This window comes from Mesoplodon densirostris, chromosome 7, assembly GCF_025265405.1.
Source record: "Mesoplodon densirostris isolate mMesDen1 chromosome 7, mMesDen1 primary haplotype, whole genome shotgun sequence".
In the NCBI taxonomy this organism is placed as follows: domain Eukaryota; kingdom Metazoa; phylum Chordata; class Mammalia; order Artiodactyla; family Ziphiidae; genus Mesoplodon; species Mesoplodon densirostris.
In genome coordinates, this window is record NC_082667.1 from 58,107,153 (window position 1) to 58,114,408 (window position 7,256).

Here is a 7,256-nt window from a genome sequence, read left to right on the forward strand (position 1 = left end):
TTTAATTAAGGATACTATCCAAGTATACATCCAAGCAACAGGATGAGACCAACCTGCAGAATTGACCTCAACCACAACCAAGGGCCTGGACCCAACCAGCTGGAAAAACAACCACCAAAAAACCAACCATAAGCCATTAAGATCTATCTTGGAATGCCAGGTGGTATTCTCTAGTTTATGCATTGACCTGTACCCTGCCTGAGGCATTAATCCAAGTACAACAGGTTATATTAGCCATTGCAGACTTTACCTTGGCCCACAAGGAAGTCAAGAACAATTCTATCATTCATAACTACAGTGGCCAGTGAGTTGAAGTTCACCTGAATGCCTTCCAGGGCTGAGGTATATTATTGATGGCTTCAGCTAAAGTCGGGAACGAATTTCATATCAACATTTCTAATAGGATGACTCTCAAGATAGGGATAACCTCCTGAAGAAGTGCATAAATGAGTAGGTCACCCCTCCAGGAAGCTCCCTGTGTAACCAAGAGTAGCCTCATGTTGGAGCCATCTCCACAGTCATCTGAAGGCTACATTATCTGCTGGTGGTGCTTCCTTAAACGCTTGAAGGTTGATCATGACCCACCCTATGGTGCAAGACACCATGTTTTCAGGGAGGAAGGCAAGTTAATGCCTGGCTTCCACAAAGGAAGTATAGTCCTGGGGACATATATGATGTCCCTGTTTACAATTGCTGGGGCCTCCCAAGTGGGATCTACATCATTCAGGGGACACAGATTGACAATGTCCCTAATGTAAACCTCCTGCCCACCTGGTAGGCCTCAGAGTTCCCAGTTCATTTATTTATTTATTTTTATTTTTGGCTGCATTGGGTCTTCATTGCTGCATGGGGGCTTTCTCTAGTTGCGGCGAGCGGGGGCTACTCTTCGTTGCAGTGCGCAGGCTTCTCATTGTGGTGGCTTCTCTTGTTGCAGAGCACAGGCTCTAGGCACGCAGGCTTCAGTAGTTGTGGCTCGCGGGCCCTAGAGCACGTGGGCTTCAGCAGTTGTGGCGCGCAGGCTCGGTAGTCACGGCTTGCGGGCTCTAGAGCACAGGTTCAGTAGTTGTGGCACACGGGCTTAGTTACTCCATGGCATGTGGGATCTTCCCGGACCAGGGATCGAACCTGTGTCCTCTGCATTGGCAGGCGGATTCTTAACCACTGCACCACCAGGGAAGTCCCTCCCAGTTCATTTAGAATCATTGAAACCAGTCCTTATTTTTGGAAAGACTGCCTGATAGGTTAGTCCAACCTATCCCATGCATCCATGCCACAAGTCAGGTAGCATCTGTCCATTCCGCAGGATGACTGAGCAATAGCTACAAGAATGAGGGTGAGGGACACATGTCTAGAGCCTGTGACATGTGTTTTTCATGAGACTATAGGAGCTGAAAGTACACCTAATGTTTCTGATAAGACTTCTCAGTAGGTGAAAAGGAATCAAACTGTGGTCAGAGCCATCTTGTGGGGGATAGCAAACCTAGCAGTTAGTTGAGTTTAAGGAGCTTGCAGTAGTTTGAGATGGTTGTACTAGGGCCAGTTTCCTTTGAGAGGAAGGCTCCAGGGTTGACTCTTTTCCCAAATGTTATGATCTAGGACTATGTCAAAGCAACAAGAGAATCCAGGTGGCTGAACCAGAATTTAAAAAAATCTAGGCCTCCTTCTGGCTTAGCTGTCACCCGGGGGATGTAGCACCTAGGCTAGCCTGCAAATGCTATTAGGGCAAAGAAACATCATGCCCAACAATGGTCAGGGCATATACTAAATTTTCAAAATAAACCTGTACAACAATCCCCAACCCTTCTCTTTCTGATCATTACCCAGTAAACAGCTGTGATAGTTAATTGTATGTGTCAGCTTGCCTGGGACAGATATTTTGTGTCAACTTAACTGGGATAGTGCCCAGATATTTGGTTAGGCATTATTCTAGGTATGTCTGAGGGTATTTCTGGAAGAGATTCCTATTTGAATCAGTAGACTCAGTAAAGCAGACTGCCCTCCCCGATGTAGGTGGGTCTTATCCAATCTGTTGGAGGCCTGAATAGAACAAGAGTTGGGGTAAGGGAGAATTTACTTCCTCTGCCTGACTGCTTTCAAGCTAGGACATCAGTCTTCTTCTGCTTCTGGAATGGAGCTTACACCATTGGTTCTCCTGGTTCTCAGGCCATTGAATTCATACTGGAACTACACCAGCAGCTCTCCTGGGTCTCCAGCTTACAGACAGAAGATCATGGGACTTCTCAGCCTCCATAATCATGTGAGCCAATTCCTTATAATACACCTCTTTATATATACATAAACATATCCTATTAGTTCTGTTTCTCTGGAGAACCCTAATACAGCAGTAAAGAGGAAGCGATTGATCTGGGGACAGCCACATTCAGTGACCACACCGCCTTACCAAGATGTATTGACTAGAATGAGATGAGAGGTAGAATCAGAAATGTTTTGAGTACATTTTTTGACTAGGCTGTTCCAACACTCAACAACACTATATGCTTGTGGATGAAAGAGTGGAAGGTCCATCAAATACCTTGACTATTAGCCCACTATTGGGTGACTTTTGCAATAAAAGTTGTACCATTGTCAGACTGCATATAGATAAGAAAAACATAGAGCAGATTGGTTTCAAGACCAAAAATAGTGTGGTTGGAGTTGGTGGATTGGACTAGAACAACCCTGTAACCTGAAAAAGTGTCAAGAGTGGTGAAGCACTACTGGTAACCAGCCAGGGGTGGGTGGAGGCCATGCCCTGTGCTAGGTAGCCTCACTCATGGCTAGACAAACAGGAGTCACAAGTGTGGTATGCAGCGGTAGCCTCTGCCTCAGAAGCATAAGCCATTTAACTTTGTGCCAAGGCTGTGACGGTGCATGTAATGCCATGTCTGGTGAGATGATGGGTCCATTGGCAGCTTGACTGTAGTTGGCCCCCACTGAATAGGTCCCCACATAAATGACCCAGACAGTTCAATTAATAGCTGTAATTCATTTCTATTTTGGGGCCTCAAAGAAGAGTATCTTTGACAGTCTGTAATCTTCCAAGTGACACACCAGAAGACCAGGCCTTTGGCAACAGCCAAGAGTCAGTGAAAATATAACCTGTCTGGTCCCTAGTAATATTGTCTAGGGTAAGAGTGACAGTCTTCAATTCAGCCCTTTGTGCTGATCAAGCCCTTACTGTAGTCAGTCTTCCAGAATTGTCATTGGACCCCAACAGCTTTCAACTTAACTGCAACATCAGTGAATCAGGCCCAGGAATTTGATTGGAGAAATCCCTTTGGATCAAGGACCCCAGTGAGTCAGTAGCTTTACTTCAGGCAGCCAGGTGGGAACTACATTTCCTCCAAGGGAGTAGCTGTCACTTTTTCATGTAAAACTAAGACGGTGAGGCTGGCTGCATCCCAGAACATGCCATTTTCTCTTGACTAGGGGACTGCTGGGTTTTTTTTTTTTTCTGTCTGTGTTGGGTCTTCGTTGCTGTGCGTGGGCTTCTCATTGTGGTGGCTTCTCTTGTTGCAGAGCACGGGCTCTAGGTGTGTGGGCTTCAGTGGTTGTGGCACGTGGCTCAGTAGTTGTGGCTCGTGGGCTCTAGGGCACAGGCTCAGCAGTTGTGGTGCACAGGCTTAGCTGCTCCGCGGCATGTGGGATCTTCCTGGACCAGGGCTCGATCCAGTGTCCCCTGCACTGGCAGGCGGATTCTCAACCACTGCGCCACCAGGGAAGCCCCTGGGCTCCTTTTTGTTAGTTGTCAAATCTCAGTTAATATGGCCCCAAATGGGGATGTTAGGCCAGAGCTATGAGGCTTCTATGGGCCAGGTGTTCAGTTTCAGTAGTAGCTCTGTAGTAGCCTAACAGCTGTCCACCTTTTTAAAAGGAGGTACTTGATGCCTGCAAAGTACACTGCTGTACTGGGAAATGGCCTGAGTACTCCAGCAGTCACCAGATTTTCAACTAAATCTGTGGCTTTCATCTTTCCTCTTAGAATTCTATATTATTTTTGTTAGACTACCCAAGAGGAGACAGGGGTCCCTTCCCTCTCTATGCAGTAGTAGCCGCAGAATGGGAGACTTAAGAGCATTCACAGTTCAATCAAACGTCCACCTGCTCTCAGTAACACATTGATGCGGAAGCCACAAAACGTTAGTACGCTGAATCTATTTAGAGGCTCCCTCTACAGGTCGTCTTAATTTTCCTTTCCTATTGCAAACTGCGTCCAAACCTCACCAGCTGAATTCAGGTACTTTCCCCTCATCACGGGAACCCAAACCAAGTAGTTTAAAATAGGTATGTTGCAGGCCACAGCCACAGCCACCAAGAGACGCTGCTCTCTCCCAGCCAAGAGTGTGGGGACATCACAGGAGTGGGAGAGGCTAACCTACAGGCTGGGTCCGTGAGAGGAACTTTGCTCCTGACTCCCTCCAGGGTCAGTGCTGCCTCTTCCCTTGTGTACCTCTTGGCTCCGATAAGCACCTGCAGCTCAGGGACTGTTATTTGGGGGGTTTTTGCCCCCCTGCACACCACTGTGCATCTGCCTCACAGTCCTTGGCACTTTTGACCATTCCTGTGCCCAGGGCTCCCTGTCCCCATGGGGCGAAGTAGGATGGTGACTTACTTATATTCAACAGAGCTAGAAAAGAGGAATCCCTCCCCTCCTCAAAGATCCCCCAGCATACACAGCTTCTTTCCTTAAAGTAGGAGAGGGAGCAAGAGGGATCAGGTCATGTACTTACGTTTCCTTCAAGTGGTTACCTGCTTGGACTCCTAATATTTTGGGTCCACTCAAAGCTCTACATCCTTATTGCTGACACCACTTATTTCACCTTTGGGGAAGCCTTTACTCATCAGCCAGCCATACTGCCTTCAGCTGGGGCCACAGGCTTGCTGCCTCATTGTCAAAACATCCTTTCCTCCTCCTGCCCCAAAGAGAATGAGCAACAACCTAAGTACCAGTTGGACAATGTGTTTCAATCCTACCTCTCACTGCTCAGCCTCAAAACATTCATTAACACGTAGGACAACTAGGGACCCTTATTCCTCTCCTCGCTCAGCAACATTTGCTACCAGACCCCAGGTTATCTTCTCATATCCTCACCTGGCCCATGACCTTTCTCTTCTGGAAAGCCTTGTCTGTCAGGATCCCATCCTTGTTACCAAACTGTCAAGAGTAGTCTATGAAGGATCTCAAATTTTATCCTATTTGCAAACTAACAAGTTAACCTATTATTTTTTCATGGATACTGGCAGATGACATGAGACTCCTGGATCAAAGAACTTTATTACTTATAGTGCAACAAGCAGCAATGCCAGTTCCCCCTACCCCCCGCCCCAACAAAAGTGATGCAGATAGGCCTTGATGGATGCCTACACGTGCAGTGGGTTGTGTCGCGGGAAAAGAACCCTGAGCTTGGGGGAGTCAACACTTAGAGTGAACAGTGGGCAAACTTGCTCCCAGGGAAGAGACATTACCTCCTCTCTCAAGATAGCTCACTATCAACAGAACACCGAGATACAGCCCAGGAAAACAGTGGTCAGGGTCTTGCATTCATACAAAGCAAGAACGTGCAGGGATGCTTAGGGCTCATGGCAGATTGCCTCTCCCAACACTTTCTCATTCTCCAGTGGGTCACCTTTGACAGCATTATAAACCAAATCAGAGCCTGAATACTGATACTGAATACTATTCAATACTAATCAGCAGTTTCCCAGAGGAGTTTGTCAGTGACAGGGCAATCTCCCCCAAAGAGCCAAAGCTCCATTACAGCAGCCAAGACCCACTGCAAAAAATTTTGAGACCTTTACTGTCGTCTCTGACTGGAACTAAGGCTGGCACGATAAACTGCAGGAGGGGGCTGGCTGCCAGACAATCTAACAGCTGCCATCCCTCCTCACCCAAGCAAACCAGCCAAAGTTCTAACAATTCACCTGGTTTCTGTTCACAGAAGCAGGGAACTTCCCTCCTTTCATGCTTGTGTAGGTGTGTGTCTCTGTAACTGCTGTCTGAAAGGAAGAGGAATCTGCTGCCCACCAGGGATGAATATTAGTGTCAGTAGTTATAATGGGGCAAATCCGAAGGTGACTGCCAGATTAGTCAGGAAGTCCTCCTGCTCAGAGGGAAGTGAGCAACAACCAGCACACCTTCTGAGCAATTGTCTTTGAACCTACTTCCCAGTAGTAAGAGCCTACAACCACATCCCGAAGCCTCATTAGCAGGCAATAATATATTTAAAACATTATTCTGAGAAGGGGGTCATAGACAACACCAGACTGTCATAAAAGATCCATGGCATAAAAAGAGGTTAATTATCCTCATCAATTATTCTTGAATAATTGTGGATATCAGAGGAGACACCTGAGCACATGTGCTTTCAGGCTGGATTGTTAAGAATATTCTATTTAATAACATTAGAGCCTGTCAGTGGGGACAGGATATTTTACAAAATATATTGTGGTATTAGCAGTTTCCCCAGGTAACTTCCATCAGGGAGACAAGGTTTGGGAAGGGGTGTCTAGCCAGGAGTGGTAATATGACAGAGAGTTGGTGAGAGAAAGCTCTAAATTGAGTGGGAACTTGGACCCAGAGAAAAATACAACTTGTGTGTATTCAAAGGACCTTTTGCATTTTCTTCCATTCCCTAAGGTTGGTCTGAAGCAAAAAGATTGTTTCTAAAAATACATACAGCACCAATTGTCAAATAAACATTAGCAGCTCAAATTTACAAATAATGAAGAACACAGCTGTCTTTCCCCACTCTCCTCAGCAGTCTTAAATACTTGGAAGACCGAACTTCTTCCTCCGCAGCTGTGAGGAGTTGAGAGTCAAGAGGAAAATGTGATGAATGTCAGTTTCCTGGTGGAAGGGGTGCTACAGACCTACTAAAGAGAGTAAACAGCCCAGCGACATTCAAAACTGGCTGGAGTGACCACTCAGTTGATGCACGTGTCAAAAGCCGGCTAGAGGGGCTCTTCAGCCTCACAAATTGCACCCATGCTGAGGCTTGAGCCTGTTCAAGTGATAAACTATCACTTGAAACTATAGGAAACTACCTAGAATATCACAATTGGGTAGGTGGGTGGGCTGGGGTGCACACAGGATGACCACATGGCTGGGCTACTAACCCACTTCTTTCTTTATCAAATGGATACTGCCTCAACTGATCAGGGAGAAACCTTAAGATAGCCATGCAGCCTAAGAAAGATCAAAGTGGGGTTTATGGGCAGATTTAAGGGATTATAGCATTCATATTCTTTGTAATCAG